At 36.5% G+C, this 16,970-nt stretch overlaps 15 non-coding genes and 1 pseudogene across 15 annotated transcripts; all 16 read right to left on the bottom strand.

Moving 5' to 3' along the window:
• Positions 1–395: 395 nt before the first annotated feature.
• LOC132136252 (5S ribosomal RNA) lies at positions 396–514 on the bottom strand. The gene has a single exon (XR_009431149.1). It is a non-coding gene; the product is annotated as a 5S ribosomal RNA (ribosomal RNA).
• Positions 515–886: 372 nt separating this feature from the next.
• Positions 887–1,005, bottom strand: LOC132135432 (5S ribosomal RNA). Its single transcript, XR_009430376.1, has one exon. It is a non-coding gene; the product is annotated as a 5S ribosomal RNA (ribosomal RNA).
• A 1,022-nt stretch (positions 1,006–2,027) lies between these two features.
• Positions 2,028–2,146, bottom strand: LOC132136146 (5S ribosomal RNA). The gene has a single exon (XR_009431047.1). It is a non-coding gene; the product is annotated as a 5S ribosomal RNA (ribosomal RNA).
• Positions 2,147–2,958: 812 nt separating this feature from the next.
• Positions 2,959–3,077, bottom strand: LOC132136253 (5S ribosomal RNA). The gene has a single exon (XR_009431150.1). It is a non-coding gene; the product is annotated as a 5S ribosomal RNA (ribosomal RNA).
• Positions 3,078–3,449: 372 nt separating this feature from the next.
• Positions 3,450–3,568, bottom strand: LOC132135433 (5S ribosomal RNA). Its single transcript, XR_009430377.1, has one exon. It is a non-coding gene; the product is annotated as a 5S ribosomal RNA (ribosomal RNA).
• A 599-nt stretch (positions 3,569–4,167) lies between these two features.
• Positions 4,168–4,286, bottom strand: LOC132136147 (5S ribosomal RNA). Its single transcript, XR_009431048.1, has one exon. It is a non-coding gene; the product is annotated as a 5S ribosomal RNA (ribosomal RNA).
• Positions 4,287–5,096: 810 nt separating this feature from the next.
• Positions 5,097–5,215, bottom strand: LOC132136287 (5S ribosomal RNA; annotated as a pseudogene).
• A 372-nt stretch (positions 5,216–5,587) lies between these two features.
• LOC132135301 (5S ribosomal RNA) lies at positions 5,588–5,706 on the bottom strand. Its single transcript, XR_009430251.1, has one exon. It is a non-coding gene; the product is annotated as a 5S ribosomal RNA (ribosomal RNA).
• An 84-nt stretch (positions 5,707–5,790) lies between these two features.
• Positions 5,791–5,909, bottom strand: LOC132135823 (5S ribosomal RNA). The gene has a single exon (XR_009430744.1). It is a non-coding gene; the product is annotated as a 5S ribosomal RNA (ribosomal RNA).
• A 6,959-nt stretch (positions 5,910–12,868) lies between these two features.
• On the bottom strand, positions 12,869–12,987 carry LOC132136261 (5S ribosomal RNA). Its single transcript, XR_009431157.1, has one exon. It is a non-coding gene; the product is annotated as a 5S ribosomal RNA (ribosomal RNA).
• Positions 12,988–13,071: 84 nt separating this feature from the next.
• LOC132135520 (5S ribosomal RNA) lies at positions 13,072–13,190 on the bottom strand. The gene has a single exon (XR_009430460.1). It is a non-coding gene; the product is annotated as a 5S ribosomal RNA (ribosomal RNA).
• A 911-nt stretch (positions 13,191–14,101) lies between these two features.
• On the bottom strand, positions 14,102–14,220 carry LOC132136265 (5S ribosomal RNA). Its single transcript, XR_009431161.1, has one exon. It is a non-coding gene; the product is annotated as a 5S ribosomal RNA (ribosomal RNA).
• Positions 14,221–14,304: 84 nt separating this feature from the next.
• On the bottom strand, positions 14,305–14,423 carry LOC132135953 (5S ribosomal RNA). The gene has a single exon (XR_009430865.1). It is a non-coding gene; the product is annotated as a 5S ribosomal RNA (ribosomal RNA).
• A 481-nt stretch (positions 14,424–14,904) lies between these two features.
• LOC132135434 (5S ribosomal RNA) lies at positions 14,905–15,023 on the bottom strand. Its single transcript, XR_009430378.1, has one exon. It is a non-coding gene; the product is annotated as a 5S ribosomal RNA (ribosomal RNA).
• An 84-nt stretch (positions 15,024–15,107) lies between these two features.
• On the bottom strand, positions 15,108–15,226 carry LOC132135522 (5S ribosomal RNA). The gene has a single exon (XR_009430462.1). It is a non-coding gene; the product is annotated as a 5S ribosomal RNA (ribosomal RNA).
• Positions 15,227–16,251: 1,025 nt separating this feature from the next.
• Positions 16,252–16,370, bottom strand: LOC132136148 (5S ribosomal RNA). Its single transcript, XR_009431049.1, has one exon. It is a non-coding gene; the product is annotated as a 5S ribosomal RNA (ribosomal RNA).
• Positions 16,371–16,970: the final 600 nt, after the last annotated feature.

Genomic DNA, 16,970 nt, shown 5'->3' on the forward strand with positions numbered 1-16,970 from the left:
CTGTTTCGGTTTTCTAAGACTGGGCATTGACTCTTTTTTTTTTTTTTTTTTTTGCAAGATTATTAGACAATTAGTGAAAAGTTCCAAAAGTACTAACCAGGCCCAAACCTGTTTCGGTTTTCTAAGACTGGGCATTGACTCTTTTTTTTTTTTTTTTTTTTTGCTAGATTATTAGACAATTAGTGAAAAGTTCCAAAACTACTAAACAGGCCCAAACCTGTTTCGGTTTTCTAAGACTGGGCATTGACTCTTTTTTTTTTTTTTTTTTTATTTATGCAAAACTCTTAGATAATTACTGAAAAATTCCAAAAGTACTAGGCTGCAAAGAGAGGGCTATTTAAAGATCAGCCACTATAACCGCCAGTGCATTATATAAGTAGAGAAGGAAACCTAAAAGCTTACAGCACCTGGTATTCCCAGGCGGTCACCCATCCAAGTACTAACCAGGCCCAACCCTGCTTAGCTTGCGAGATTAGACGAGATCGGGCATAGCCAGGCTGGTATGGCCGTAAGCGAAGGAGGCTGCAAAGAGAGGGCTATTTAAAGATCAGCCACTATAATCGGTATTTCCAGGCAGTCTCCCATCCAAGTACTAACTGGGCCCAAACCTGCTTAGATTCTGAGATTGGGCATTGACTCTTTATTTATTTAATTTTTTTTTTTGCAAATTTATTACATAATTACTGAAAATTTCCAAAAGTACTAACCTGGCCCAAACCTGTTTCGGTTTTCTAAGATTGGGCATTGACTCTTTTTTTTTATTTATGCAAAACTATTAGATAATTACTGAAAAATTCCAAAAGTACTAGGCTGCAAAGAGAGGGCTATTTAAAGATCAGCGACTATAACCGCCAGTGCATTATATAAGTAGAGAAGGAAACCTAAAAGCTTACAGCACCTGGTATTCCCAGGCGGTCTCCCTTCCAAGTACTAACCAGGCCCAAACCTGCTTAGCTTCCGAGATCAGACGAGATCGGGCATAGCCAGGCTGGTATGGCCGTAAGCGAAGGAGGCTGCAAAGAGAGGGCTATTTAAAGATCAGCCACTATAATCGGTATTTCCAGGCAGTCTCCCATCCAAGTACTAACTGGGCCCAAACCTGCTTAGATTCTGAGATTGGGCATTGACTCTTTATTTATTTAATTTTTTTTTTTGCAAATTTATTACATAATTACTGAAAATTTCCAAAAGTACTAACCTGGCCCAAACCTGTATCGGTTTTCTAAGACTGGGCATTGACTCTTTTTTTTTTTTTTTTTTTTTGCAAGATTATTAGACAATTAGTGAAAAGTTCCAAAAGTACTAACCAGGCCCAAACCTGTTTCGGTTTTCTAAGACTGGGCATTGACTCTTCTTTTTTTTTTTTTTTTTGCTAGAATATTAGACAATTAGTGAAAAGTTCCAAAACTACTAAACAGGCCCAAACCTGTTTCGGTTTTCTAAGACTGGGCATTGACTCTTTTTTTTTTTTTTTTTTTTATTTATGCAAAACTCTTAGATAATTACTGAAAAATTCCAAAAGTACTAACCTGGCCCAAACCTGTTTCGGTTTTCTAAGACTGGGCATTGACTCTTTTTTTTTTATTTATGCAAAACTATTAGATAATTACTGAAAAATTCCAAAAGTACTAACCTGGCCCAAACCTGTTTCGGTTTTCTAAGACTGGGCATTGACTCTTTTTTTTTTTTTTTTTTGCAAGATTATTAGGCAATTAGTGAAAAGTTCCAAAAGTACTAACCAGGCCCAAACCTGTTTCAGTTTTCTAAGACTGGGCATTGACTCTTTTTTTTTTTTTTTTTTTTGCTAGATTATTAGACAATTAGTGAAAAGTTCCAAAACTACTAAACAGGCCCAAACCTGTTTCGGTTTTCTAAGACTGGGCATTGACTCTTTTTTTTTTATTTATGCAAAACTATTAGATAATTACTGAAAAATTCCAAAAGTACTAGGCTGCAAAGAGAGGGCTATTAAAAGATCAGCGACTATAACCGCCAGTGCATTATATAAGTAGAGAAGGAAACCTAAAAGCTTACAGCACCTGGTATTCCCAGGCGGTCTCCCATCCAAGTACTAACCAGGCCCAACCCTGCTTAGCTTGCGAGATCAGACGAGATCGGGCATAGCCAGGCTGGTATGGCCGTAAGCGAAGGAGGCTGCAAAGAGAGGGCTATTTAAAGATCAGCCACTATAATCGGTATTTCCAGGCAGTCTCCCATCCAAGTACTAACTGGGCCCAAACCTGCTTAGATTCTGAGATTGGGCATTGACTCTTTATTTATTTAATTTTTTTTTTTGCAAATTTATTACATAATTAGTGAAAATTTCCAAAAGTACTAACCTGGCCCAAACCTGTTTCGGTTTTCTAAGACTGGGCATTGACTCTTTTTTTTTTTTTTTTTTTTTTGCAAGATTATTAGACAATTAGTGAAAAGTTCCAAAAGTACTAACCAGGCCCAAACCTGTTTCGGTTTTCTAAGACTGGGCATTGACTCTTTTTTTTTATTTATGCAAAACTATTAGATAATTACTGAAAAATTCCAAAAGTACTAACCTGGCCCAAACCTGTTTCGGTTTTCTAAGACTGGGCATTGACTCTTTTTTTTTTTTTTTTTTTTGCAAGATTATTAGACAATTAGTGAAAAGTTCCAAAAGTACTAACCAGGCCCAAACCTGTTTCGGTTTTCTAAGACTGGGCATTGACTCTTTTTTTTTTTTTTTTTTTTTGCTAGATTATTAGACAATTAGTGAAAAGTTCCAAAACTACTAAACAGGCCCAAACCTGTTTCGGTTTTCTAAGACTGGGCATTGACTCTTTTTTTTTTTTTTTTTTTATTTATGCAAAACTCTTAGATAATTACTGAAAAATTCCAAAAGTACTAGGCTGCAAAGAGAGGGCTATTTAAAGATCAGCCACTATAACCGCCAGTGCATTATATAAGTAGAGAAGGAAACCTAAAAGCTTACAGCACCTGGTATTCCCAGGCGGTCACCCATCCAAGTACTAACCAGGCCCAACCCTGCTTAGCTTGCGAGATTAGACGAGATCGGGCATAGCCAGGCTGGTATGGCCGTAAGCGAAGGAGGCTGCAAAGAGAGGGCTATTTAAAGATCAGCCACTATAATCGGTATTTCCAGGCAGTCTCCCATCCAAGTACTAACTGGGCCCAAACCTGCTTAGATTCTGAGATTGGGCATTGACTCTTTATTTATTTAATTTTTTTTTTTGCAAATTTATTACATAATTACTGAAAATTTCCAAAAGTACTAACCTGGCCCAAACCTGTTTCGGTTTTCTAAGATTGGGCATTGACTCTTTTTTTTTATTTATGCAAAACTATTAGATAATTACTGAAAAATTCCAAAAGTACTAGGCTGCAAAGAGAGGGCTATTTAAAGATCAGCGACTATAACCGCCAGTGCATTATATAAGTAGAGAAGGAAACCTAAAAGCTTACAGCACCTGGTATTCCCAGGCGGTCTCCCTTCCAAGTACTAACCAGGCCCAAACCTGCTTAGCTTCCGAGATCAGACGAGATCGGGCATAGCCAGGCTGGTATGGCCGTAAGCGAAGGAGGCTGCAAAGAGAGGGCTATTTAAAGATCAGCCACTATAATCGGTATTTCCAGGCAGTCTCCCATCCAAGTACTAACTGGGCCCAAACCTGCTTAGATTCTGAGATTGGGCATTGACTCTTTATTTATTTAATTTTTTTTTTTGCAAATTTATTACATAATTACTGAAAATTTCCAAAAGTACTAACCTGGCCCAAACCTGTATCGGTTTTCTAAGACTGGGCATTGACTCTTTTTTTTTTTTTTTTTTTTTGCAAGATTATTAGACAATTAGTGAAAAGTTCCAAAAGTACTAACCAGGCCCAAACCTGTTTCGGTTTTCTAAGACTGGGCATTGACTCTTCTTTTTTTTTTTTTTTTTGCTAGAATATTAGACAATTAGTGAAAAGTTCCAAAACTACTAAACAGGCCCAAACCTGTTTCGGTTTTCTAAGACTGGGCATTGACTCTTTTTTTTTTTTTTTTTTTATTTATGCAAAACTCTTAGATAATTACTGAAAAATTCCAAAAGTACTAGGCTGCAAAGAGAGGGCTATTTAAAGATCAGCCACTATAACCGCCAGTGCATTATATAAGTAGAGAAGGAAACCTAAAAGCTTACAGCACCTGGTATTCCCAGGCGGTCTCCCATCCAAGTACTAACCAGGCCCAACCCTGCTTAGCTTGCGAGATCAGACGAGATCGGGCATAGCCAGGCTGGTATGGCCGTAAGCGAAGGAGGCTGCAAAGAGAGGGCTATTTAAAGATCAGCCACTATAATCGGTATTTCCAGGCAGTCTCCCATCCAAGTTCTAACTGGGCCCAAACCTGCTTAGATTCTGAGATTGGGCATTGACTCTTTATTTATTTAATTTTTTTTTTTGCAAATTTATTACATAATTAGTGAAAATTTCCAAAAGTACTAACCTGGCCCAAACCTGTTTCGGTTTTCTAAGACTGGGCATTGACTCTTTTTTTTTTTTTTTTTTTTTTGCAAGATTATTAGACAATTAGTGAAAAGTTCCAAAAGTACTAACCAGGCCCAAACCTGTTTCGGTTTTCTAAGACTGGGCATTGACTCTTTTTTTTTATTTATGCAAAACTATTAGATAATTACTGAAAAATTCCAAAAGTACTAACCTGGCCCAAACCTGTTTCGGTTTTCTAAGACTGGGCATTGACTCTTTTTTTTTTTTTTTTTTTTGCAAGATTATTAGACAATTAGTGAAAAGTTCCAAAAGTACTAACCAGGCCCAAACCTGTTTCGGTTTTCTAAGACTGGGCATTGACTCTTTTTTTTTTTTTTTTTTTTGGTAGATTATTAGACAATTAGTGAAAAGTTCCAAAACTACTAAACAGGCCCAAACCTGTTTCGGTTTTCTAAGACTGGGCATTGACTCTTTTTTGTTTTTTTTTTTATTTATGCAAAACTCTTAGATAATTACTGAAAAATTCCAAAAGTACTAGGCTGCAAAGAGAGGGCTATTTAAAGATCAGCCACTATAACCGCCAGTGCATTATATAAGTAGAGAAGGAAACCTAAAAGCTTACAGCACCTGGTATTCCCAGGCGGTCTCCCATCCAAGTACTAACCAGGCCCAACCCTGCTTAGCTTGCGATATCAGACGAGATCGGGCATAGCCAGGCTGGTATGGACGTAAGCGAAGGAGGCTGCAAAGAGAGGGCTATTTAAAGATCAGCCACTATAATCGGTATTTCCAGGCAGTCTCCCATCCAAGTACTAACTGGGCCCAAACCTGCTTAGATTCTGAGATTGGGCATTGACTCTTTATTTATTTAATTTTTTTTTTTGCAAATTTATTACATAATTACTGAAAATTTCCAAAAGTACTAACCTGGCCCAAACCTGTTTCGGTTTTCTAAGATTGGGCATTGACTCTTTTTTTTTATTTATGCAAAACTATTAGATAATTACTGAAAAATTCCAAAAGTACTAGGCTGCAAAGAGAGGGCTATTTAAAGATCAGCGACTATAACCGCCAGTGCATTATATAAGTAGAGAAGGAAACCTAAAAGCTTACAGCACCTGGTATTCCCAGGCGGTCTCCCTTCCAAGTACTAACCAGGCCCAAACCTGCTTAGCTTCCGAGATCAGATGAGATCGGGCATAGCCAGGCTGGTATGGCCGTAAGCGAAGGAGGCTGCAAAGAGAGGGCTATTTAAAGATCAGCCACTATAACTGCCAGTGCATTATATAAGTAGAGAAGGAAACCTAAAAGCTTACAGCACCTGGTATTCCCAGGCGGTCTCCCATTCAAGTACTAACCAGGCCCAAACCTGCTTAGCTTCCGAGATCAGACGAGATCGGGCATAGACAGGCTGGTATGGCCATAAGCGTAGGAGGCTGCAAAGAGAGGGCTATTTAAAGATCAGCCACTATAATCGGTATTTCCAGGCAGTCTCCCATCCAAGTACTAACTGGGCCCAAACCTGCTTAGATTCTGAGATTGGGCATTGACTCTTTATTTATTTAATTTTTTTTTTTGCAAATTTATTACATAATTACTGAAAATTTCCAAAAGTACTAACCTGGCCCAAACCTGTTTCGGTTTTCTAAGACTGGGCATTGACTCTTTTTTTTTTTATTTATGCAAAACTATTAGATAATTACTGAAAAATTCCAAAAGTACTAACCTGGCCCAAACCTGTTTCGGTTTTCTAAGACTGGGCATTGACTCTTTTTTTTTTTTTTTTTTTTGCAAGATTATTAGACAATTAGTGAAAAGTTCCAAAAGTACTAACCAGGCCCAAACCTGTTTCGGTTTTCTAAGACTGGGCATTGACTCTTCTTTTTTTTTTTTTTTTTGCTAGAATATTAGACAATTAGTGAAAAGTTCCAAAACTACTAAACAGGCCCAAACCTGTTTCGGTTTTCTAAGACTGGGCATTGACTCTTTTTTTTTTTTTTTTTTTATTTATGCAAAACTCTTAGATAATTACTGAAAAATTCCAAAAGTACTAGGCTGCAAAGAGAGGGCTATTTAAAGATCAGCCACTATAACCGCCAGTGCATTATATAAGTAGAGAAGGAAACCTAAAAGCTTACAGCACCTGGTATTCCCAGGCGGTCTCCCATCCAAGTACTAACCAGGCCCAACCCTGCTTAGCTTGCGAGATCAGACGAGATCGGGCATAGCTTTTTTTTTTTTTTTTTTTTTTTTTTTTTTTTTTTTTTATTTAGTAAGCATAAATTTTACATTCAATCAAATAAACATTAGAAAAAACTAAAAAACATCCTTTTCAGGCATTGCAATATGCATTTGCCCAAGAATCCACACAACATCTTTTGTAAATATTTTGTAAAAATTTCCCACCTTGTTTTCAAATATAAAATAATTATACAACGTTTGAACATAGTCTCCCACCATCCCTTTAAACAGTAACCACAAATTTAAAATAAAGTCCCTGTTTTTAGCCACATTTCTTCTTTTCCAAATTGCCTTTTTTGCCAAAATTAATAATAAATTAATTAGTTTCTTATTTGCATTATTCTCGTTCATTCCTAACATAAAATTCATCTCCCAGTTCAAATCCCCCTTATTATCCCTCAAAGCATTAATTGTCTCTTTTAGTTCTTTAAAAAAAGGGGTCAGTTTTTCACAATATAAAAACAAGTGTAAAATACCTTCATCAGCATTTTTACATACTTTGCACTGTGCATTTGTTTCTTTTAGCATTGCACACAATCGCATTTCAGTAAAAACCACATTGTGTCTTATAAAATAATCCAAACATTCTAGTTCCACATCCAAACATTGCCATTTTAGGATCTTCCAAATATCTTTCTCTTTGACTTCATTAAAATGCCTCATCCAAAATACATTAGCAATAGGTTTTTTAAAAACAGAATTTCTAAAAAAACAGTAAAACATTCCAACAGTTCCCAAATTTAAGTCAAACCACTTATCTTTCCATTTGAAAAACACATCCATTTTGTTTTCGCTTCTCCCCCCTTTGCTTATTTCATCCAGCCATTGCCTTGGGATTGCCTTTTTTACATCCTCATATTGTCTTCTTAAACCTGACATATTAAAATCCTCCTTCTCCTCTTCCATAGCATCTATAATGACCTGCAATGGTAAAAATCCCTCTTTATATTCCCATAAAACATCTCGTATTTTTAAAATTCCCACCTTCATCCATTTTTTAAAATAGATATCCTGCTCTTGTAGCTTTATCTTTCCATTCAGAAACAGAGGTTGATTTAAAACAACTTCCCTCCCCCTCGGATTAAAATCAACCTCTGTTAAAAAAAGTCTCCAAGCACTTAAAACTTCCTGATAAAATCCTGGTATACCCTCTAGCATCCAATTTTTGAGTTTCATCCATAAAATATTATCCCCCAATTTAAAATTCCCACATTTATTTAGATAAAAACCCATCATTTTTTTCCATTCAGCTTTGTTTGTCCTATCCAGATATTTTTTAACAACTTTCACCCTCATACTTTTCATTTTTTGTTCCACATCCACTAAACCCATCCCTCCCTCATCCAGCTGCCCTATTAATGTAAAATAAGCAATCCTTGGAGGCTTTTTATCCCATAAAAACTCTAAAACACATTTCTTTATCCTTTTTAAAACCCAGTTTGGCAATGGCATCACATGTAAAACATACCACATTTTAGACAACATTAACAAATTCACAATTAATATTTTCCCCCTCAAACTTAAAAACATGTTCCTCCAAAAAATCAACCTTCTCTCCATTCCACCTACTATCCCTTCCCACATATTATCTACTGCCACTTTTTCATTCTTTGCTAACACCACCCCTAAAATCTTTATTTCCTGTACCTCCATGAACTTAAACACCCCTGCTAAATCCACCACCCCTCCAAATTTCATATACACAGTTTTTTCTTCATTGATTTTTGCACCCGTCCCATCACAATAGTATTTAATTTTTTCCATAACCTTTTTAACGCTTTCCATATTTTCCACCACAATTGTTGTATCATCTGCGTATTGAAAGATTTTCTTAAATTCCCCTTCCTCTTCCATTTTTATTCCTTTTATTCCTTCCTCCTTATTTATTAAAAGTCCTAAAGGTTCTGCCACCAAAGAATAAAGCTGTGCTGATAACGGACACCCCTGCCTTATAGACCTTAAAACTTTAAAAGGTTGACTTAAAAATCCATTACATTTTACTTTCGTTAAGATATCCTTGTATAAAATTGCAATCCATTTAATAAAATTTTCCCCAAAACCGAACTTCTTTAAAACAGAAAATAAGAATTTATGCTCCACTCTATCAAATGCTTTTTCAAAATCCAACCTTATAACATATGCTTTCTTTTCCTTTTCTTTTATATAACCTATTATGTCTCTTATGCTACTTGTAATGTCTGCTATGTCCCTCCCTTTTACACCATATGCTTGATTAGTTTCAATTATACTTGGCATTACATTCTTCAATCTGTTAGCTAAAACTTTAGCTAAAATCTTAAAATCAGTATTTAGCATTGTGATGGGTCTAAAATTCTTCAAATTTGTTTTATCACCTTGTTTCTTATAAATTATTTTCATTAAACCTAACCCCATTCTTGGATTGACTCCTTCTTTCCTAAAAATATCATCATAAATCCCCTTTAAAATCACACTGAGTTTTTCTTTAAAAACTTTGTAAAATTCACTTCCAATACCATCTATTCCTGGACTCTTTTTTACTCTTAGGGAGTTTATAGCTTGTATAATTTCTTCCATTTCTATCTCCTTTTCACAGTCTATTTTATCTTCTTCTCCAACTTTCCTAGTTATTCTTTGCAACAAAACATTTCCCTTCTCCTCCTCCACCCCTTCTGATTTAAAAAGCTTTTCATAAAAAGTCTCTATTTCTTTTAAAATCTCTCCTGTATTAAAAACCGACTGGCCATCTCTGTTTTTAAGCTCTTTGATCATTTCAGCTTTTCCCCTACTTTTTTCGAGATTAAAAAAGAATCTGTTACATTTTTCCCCCTCTATTGTGTATTTAGCTTTACTTCTCAACATCGCTCCCTGGCATTTGTCTTCCTCCATTTTTTTAAGCTTCTCCTCCATTTCAAACACTTTTTGCACATTTACTTCATTTTTGTTTAACTCTTCTTTTAACGTTCTTCTTATTTCTTTTTCCTTTGTCCTTTTCACCCTTTGCAGTATATTACAGAAATTAATTGAATATTTCTTTATTTCAAATTTCACATTTTCCCACCATTGTCTTTTATCTTCTAAATACATTGCATCTTTTTTTTCCTCATCTAATAAATTCTCTATCCCATTTTTAAAACTTTCATGATTTAAGATTTCTGTATTTAAAATCCATACCCCAGGCCCTTTCGTTTCCCTTTTAAAATCCATCCTCATTAAAACCATTTTATGATCACTTAAAGTTGTTTCTTTATAAAGTACATCATCAATAAAACAATCCAAATTTCTTGTGCTCAGAAAATAATCTATCCTAGTTTGGCACATAAAATTCCCAACTAACTGTTTTCTGGAATATTCTCTCTTTTTTCCATTTCTTTCTCTCCAAACATCAATCATATTTTTTTCTTCCATCAATAATTTAAGTTCCTTCCTTCCACCGTCCGTCCTAAAAACCATCCCATTAGCCATGTCTATTTTGCTAAAAACAGTATTAAAATCCCCTGCAACCACCACCCTTTTCCATTTCTCTATTATGTCTCTTAAAACATTAAAATACATTTTCTTATCCTTTTCCTCATTTGGTGCATGTATATTTACTACAATAAATTTTTCATCCTCAAAATCAATTTCTACTGCAATACATTTCCCTTTTTTATCATCATAGATTTGTTTTGTCATAGTAGCTTTCCCTTTTTTAATCAAAATAGCCACTCCTCCTCCCAAACTTTTCTCCCCGTTACTAAAAAATATTTCCCCATCCCACCTTCTTTTAAAATCTTCCATTACATTTCCTTTCCAGTTAGTTTCTTGCAATAAAATCATATCATCATTTTTACACAACTCTTTCATCTTTTCAAATTTCAAAACATTCAATAATCCTCTTGCATTAAAGGACACAATTCTCAACACCATAAAGTAAAACAAAAACGATAAAATACCCATCTTATTAGTCCATATCTTCTCCCTCTTCTAAAAGTCCACCACTGTCCTGATTTTCTGTAAACACTTCCTTCACCACTCTTTTCCTTGCTTTTTCAATATTTGTGTTACCTTTTTCACTGTTCTTCTTTTGTTCGATGCCCCCGTGCTCCCACTATCCGTGATGTTTCCACTCTCAATGTCTAGCTCCCCTTCTTCGTTGACTCCTTCCTGCTCCTCCACTTTGTCTAGTATATTCTGTATACTCGCCGTTATCTGCATTGGTGTCCATGTCTCTTCCTCTTCCTGTGTTGATGTTGTTAATTCATGTCCATTTCCTATGTTCTTTTCCTTGGATTTTTCTGCGTCCTCCTGTTGCTCCTCCTCATTATCATTCTCATGCATTTGCCCGCTCACTTGATCCTCTTCCTGTTGCTCATTGTCCATCCAACATTCACATTTGTCCAATGTCATTTTACAGTCTGGGCACCTTATCGCAGTACAGTCTCTTGCGAAATGGCCTCTTTCCTCGCATTTGTGACATTTGAAGTCCGGACAGTCCTTCATTATATGGTCAGGGCTCATACACAGTCTACAGGTCTTCACCTGCTTACTGTGTATCACCCTAAAGTATTGAGGACCTCCCTCGGTCTCCATCCTTGTGCTGTATGGTAAAGAAGCCACTTCCTTTGGAAAACGCACTCTTAAGAACCTCGTTCCATCTTCTATATGGGTGCCCGAGTAGAATCTCCTCCTTATTTGAGAAATGGGTGTTACTCCCCATCCTTCAAGCTTATTTAAAATCTCATGGTCATTCATGTATGCAGGCAAATGCATGAACGAGACAACAAAGTCTCTGTTGTGTAACTTTTTGATTTCACAAATTTTACCTTTAATGGTTAGTCCATCAACCAGTTTCTCAGTGTCCTCTTCATGCTCCAATGTAATCTCATATTCCCTCATCTGCTTAGGTCGTATTGCTAAAATTCTTGTTACTTCAATCTTTTCTGTTAGTGCTTTTATAATATCCTCTGCTCTCCCGTCTTGTACCTCCGACAAATCCACCACCACAGTCGCTTCTTTTGTGTAAATCCTCTTATCAGTTATTTCATTGTAATCCTTTTCTCTTTGTCGATAACCCAGTCCATTTTCTGCTTGCCTCCGTGTTCCTCGTGTCAAATCCATGTCAGTTGCCATTAATCTATCCATTTTACATAAAACAAACCCCGACAGATCCCTCCCAAACAGCAGAGCTGTTGGGAGGACACAAATAAAACAAAAATAACAAAATACTACAAACAAAAACACTTATTTTAACCAAACCAAAATAACAAAACACAAAAAGTTTGGGTGAGCCTCCCTCACCCCTCTCTGGCACAATCACTTCCTGTTTGCTCACTAGTGCCTCTAGTGTGCTCAGGCTGGTATGGCCGTAAGCGAAGGAGGCTGCAAAGAGAGGGCTATTTAAAGATCAGCCACTATAATCGGTATTTCCAGGCAGTCTCCCATCCAAGTTCTAACTGGGCCCAAACCTGCTTAGATTCTGAGATTGGGCATTGACTCTTTATTTATTTATTTATTTTTTTTGCAAATTTATTACATAATTAGTGAAAATTTCCAAAAGTACTAACCTGGCCCAAACCTGTTTCAGTTTTCTAAGACTGGGCATTGACTCTTTATTTTTTATTTTTTTTTTTTTGCAAGATTATTAGACAATTAGTGAAAAGTTCCAAAAGTACTAACCAGGCCCAAACCTGTTTCGGTTTTCTAAGACTGGGCATTGACTCTTTTTTTTTATTTATGCAAAACTATTAGATAATTACTGAAAAATTCCAAAAGTACTAACCTGGCCCAAACCTGTTTCGGTTTTCTAAGACTGGGCATTGACTCTTTTTTTTTTTTTTTTTTTTGCAAGATTATTAGACAATTAGTGAAAAGTTCCAAAAGTACTAACCAGGCCCAAACCTGTTTCGGTTTTCTAAGACTGGGCATTGACTCTTTTTTTTTTTTTTTTTTTTTGCTAGATTATTAGACAATTAGTGAAAAGTTCCAAAACTACTAAACAGGCCCAAACCTGTTTCGGTTTTCTAAGACTGGGCATTGACTCTTTTTTTTTTTTTTTTTTTATTTATGCAAAACTATTAGATAATTACTGAAAAATTCCAAAAGTACTAGGCTGCAAAGAGAGGGCTATTTAAAGATCAGCGACTATAACCGCCAGTGCATTATATAAGTAGAGAAGGAAACCTAAAAGCTTACAGCACCTGGTATTCCCAGGCGGTCTCCCTTCCAAGTACTAACCAGGCCCAAACCTGCTTAGCTTCCGAGGTTAGGCGAGATCGGGCATAGCCAGGCTGGTATGGCCGTAAGCGAAGGAGGCTGCAAAGAGAGGGCTATTTAAAGATCAGCCACTATAACTGCCAGTGCATTATATAAGTAGAGAAGGAAACCTAAAAGCTTACAGCACCTGGTATTCCCAGGCGGTCTCCCATTCAAGTACTAACCAGGCCCAAACCTGCTTAGCTTCCGAGATCAGACGAGATCGGGCATAGCCAGGCTGGTATGGCCATAAGCGAAGGAGGCTGCAAAGAGAGGGCTATTTAAAGATCAGCCACTATAATCGGTATTTCCAGGCAGTCTCCCATCCAAGTACTAACTGGGCCCAAACCTGCTTAGATTCTGAGATTGGGCATTGACTCTTTATTTATTTAATTTTTTTTTTTGCAAATTTATTACATAATTACTGAAAATTTCCAAAAGTACTAACCTGGCCCAAACCTGTTTCGGTTTTCTAAGACTGGGCATTGACTCTTTTTTTTTTTTTTTTTTTTTGCAAGATTATTAGACAATTAGTGAAAAGTTCCAAAAGTACTAACCAGGCCCAAACCTGTTTCGGTTTTCTAAGACTGGGCATTGACTCTTTTTTTTTATTTATGCAAAACTATTAGATAATTACTGAAAAATTCCAAAAGTACTAACCTGGCCCAAACCTGTTTCGGTTTTCTAAGACTGGGCATTGACTCTTTTTTTTTTTTTTTTTTTTGCAAGATTATTAGACAATTAGTGAAAAGTTCCAAAAGTACTAACCAGGCCCAAACCTGTTTCGGTTTTCTAAGACTGGGCATTGACTCTTTTTTTTTTATTTATGCAAAACTATTAGATAATTACTGAAAAATTCCAAAAGTACTAACCTGGCCCAAACCTGTTTCGGTTTTCTAAGACTGGGCATTGACTCTTTTTTTTTTTTTTTTGCAAGATTATTGGGCAATTAGTGAAAAGTTCCAAAAGTACTAACCAGGCCCAAACCTGTTTCGGTTTTCTAAGACTGGGCATTGACTCTTTTTTTTTTTTTTTTTTTTATTTATGCAAAACTCTTAGATAATTACTGAAAAATTCCAAAAGTACTAGGCTGCAAAGAGAGGGCTATTTAAAGATCAGCCACTATAACCGCCAGTGCATTATATAAGTAGAGAAGGAAACCTAAAAGCTTACAGCACCTGGTATTCCCAGGCGGTCTCCCATCCAAGTACTAACCAGGCCCAACCCTGCTTAGCTTGCGAGATCAGACGAGATCGGGCATAGCCAGGCTGGTATGGCCGGAAGCGAAGGAGGCTGCAAAGAGAGGGCTATTTAAAGATCAGCCACTATAACTGCCAGTGCATTATATAAGTAGAGAAGGAAACCTAAAAGCTTACAGCACCTGGTATTCCCAGGCGGTCTCCCATTCAAGTACTAACCAGGCCCAAACCTGCTTAGCTTCCGAGATCAGACGAGATCGGGCATAGCCAGGCTGGTGTGGCCATAAGCGAAAGAGGCTGCAAAGAGAGGGCTATTTAAAGATCAGCCACTATAATCGGTATTTCCAGGCAGTCTCCCATCCAAGTACTAACTGGGCCCAAACCTGCTTAGATTCTGAGATTGGGCATTGACTCTTTATTTATTTAATTTTTTTTTTTGCAAATTTATTACATAATTACTGAAAATTTCCAAAAGTACTAACCTGGCCCAAACCTGTTTCGGTTTTCTAAGACTGGGCATTGACTCTTTTTTTTTTTTTTTTTTTTGCAAGATTATTAGACAATTAGTGAAAAGTTCCAAAAGTACTAACCAGGCCCAAACCTGTTTCGGTTTTCTAAGACTGGGCATTGACTCTTTTTTTTTTATTTATGCAAAACTATTAGATAATTACTGAAAAATTCCAAAAGTACTAGGCTGCAAAGAGAGGGCTATTAAAAGATCAGCGACTATAACCGCCAGTGCATTATATAAGTAGAGAAGGAAACCTAAAAGCTTACAGCACCTGGTATTCCCAGGCGGTCTCCCTTCCAAGTACTAACCAGGCCCAAACCTGCTTAGCTTCCGAGATCAGACGAGATCGGGCATAGCCAGGCTGGTATGGCCGTAAGCGAAGGAGCCTGCAAAGAGAGGGCTATTTAAAGATCAGCCACTATAACTGCCAGTGCATTATATAAGTAGAGAAGGAAACCTAAAAGCTTACAGCACCTGGTATTCCCAGGCGGTCTCCCATTCAAGTACTAACCAGGCCCAAACCTGCTTAGCTTCCGAGATCAGACGAGATCGGGCATAGCCAGGCTGGTATGGCCATAAGCGAAGGAGTCTGCAAAGAGAGGGCTATTTAAAGATCAGCCACTATAATCGGTATTTCCAGGCAGTCTCCCATCCAAGTACTAACTGGGCCCAAACCTGCTTTGATTCTGAGATTGGGCATTGACTCTTTATTTATTTAATTTTTTTTTTTGCAAATTTATTACATAATTTCTGAAAATTTCCAAAAGTACTAACCTGGCCCAAACCTGTTTCGGTTTTCTAAGACTGGGCATTGACTCTTTTTTTTTTTTTTTTTTTTGCAAGATTATTAGACAATTAGTGAAAAGTTCCAAAAGTACTAACCAGGCCCAAACCTGTTTCAGTTTTCTAAGACTGGGCATTGACTCTTTTTTTTTTTTTTTTTTTTTTTTGCTAGATTATTAGACAATTAGTGAAAAGTTCCAAAACTACTAAACAGGCCCAAACCTGTTTCGGTTTTCTAAGACTGGGCATTGACTCTTTTTTTTTTTTTTTTTTTTATTTATGCAAAACTCTTAGATAATTACTGAAAAATTCCAAAAGTACTAACCTGGCCCAAACCTGTTTCGGTTTTCTAAGACTGGGCATTGACTCTTTTTTTTTTATTTATGCAAAACTATTAGATAATTACTGAAAAATTCCAAAAGTACTAACCTGGCCCAAACCTGTTTCGGTTTTCTAAGACTGGGCATTGACTCTTTTTTTTTTTTTTTTTTGCAAGATTATTAGGCAATTAGTGAAAAGTTCCAAAAGTACTAACCAGGCCCAAACCTGTTTCAGTTTTCTAAGACTGGGCATTGACTCTTTTTTTTTTTTTTTTTTTTGCTAGATTATTAGACAATTAGTGAAAAGTTCCAAAACTACTAAACAGGCCCAAACCTGTTTCGGTTTTCTAAGACTGGGCATTGACTCTTTTTTTTTTATTTATGCAAAACTATTAGATAATTACTGAAAAATTCCAAAAGTACTAGGCTGCAAAGAGAGGGCTATTAAAAGATCAGCGACTATAACCGCCAGTGCATTATATAAGTAGAGAAGGAAACCTAAAAGCTTACAGCACCTGGTATTCCCAGGCGGTCTCCCATCCAAGTACTAACCAGGCCCAACCCTGCTTAGCTTGCGAGATCAGACGAGATCGGGCATAGCCAGGCTGGTATGGCCGTAAGCGAAGGAGGCTGCAAAGAGAGGGCTATTTAAAGATCAGCCACTATAATCGGTATTTCCAGGCAGTCTCCCATCCAAGTACTAACTGGGCCCAAACCTGCTTAGATTCTGAGATTGGGCATTGACTCTTTATTTATTTAATTTTTTTTTTTGCAAATTTATTACATAATTAGTGAAAATTTCCAAAAGTACTAACCTGGCCCAAACCTGTTTCGGTTTTCTAAGACTGGGCATTGACTCTTTTTTTTTTTTTTTTTTTTTTGCAAGATTATTAGACAATTAGTGAAAAGTTCCAAAAGTACTAACCAGGCCCAAACCTGTTTCGGTTTTCTAAGACTGGGCATTGACTCTTTTTTTTTATTTATGCAAAACTATTAGATAATTACTGAAAAATTCCAAAAGTACTAACCTGGCCCAAACCTGTTTCGGTTTTCTAAGACTGGGCATTGACTCTTTTTTTTTTTTTTTTTTTGCTAGATTATTAGACAATTAGTGAAAAGTTCCAAAACTACTAAACAGGCCCAAACCTGTTTCGGTTTTCTAAGACTGGGCATTGACTCTTTTTTTTTTTTTTTTTTTATTTATGCAAAACTCTTAGATAAT

This window comes from Carassius carassius, unplaced genomic scaffold, assembly GCF_963082965.1.
Source record: "Carassius carassius unplaced genomic scaffold, fCarCar2.1 SCAFFOLD_60, whole genome shotgun sequence".
NCBI classification, from domain to species: Eukaryota; Metazoa; Chordata; class Actinopteri; order Cypriniformes; family Cyprinidae; genus Carassius; species Carassius carassius.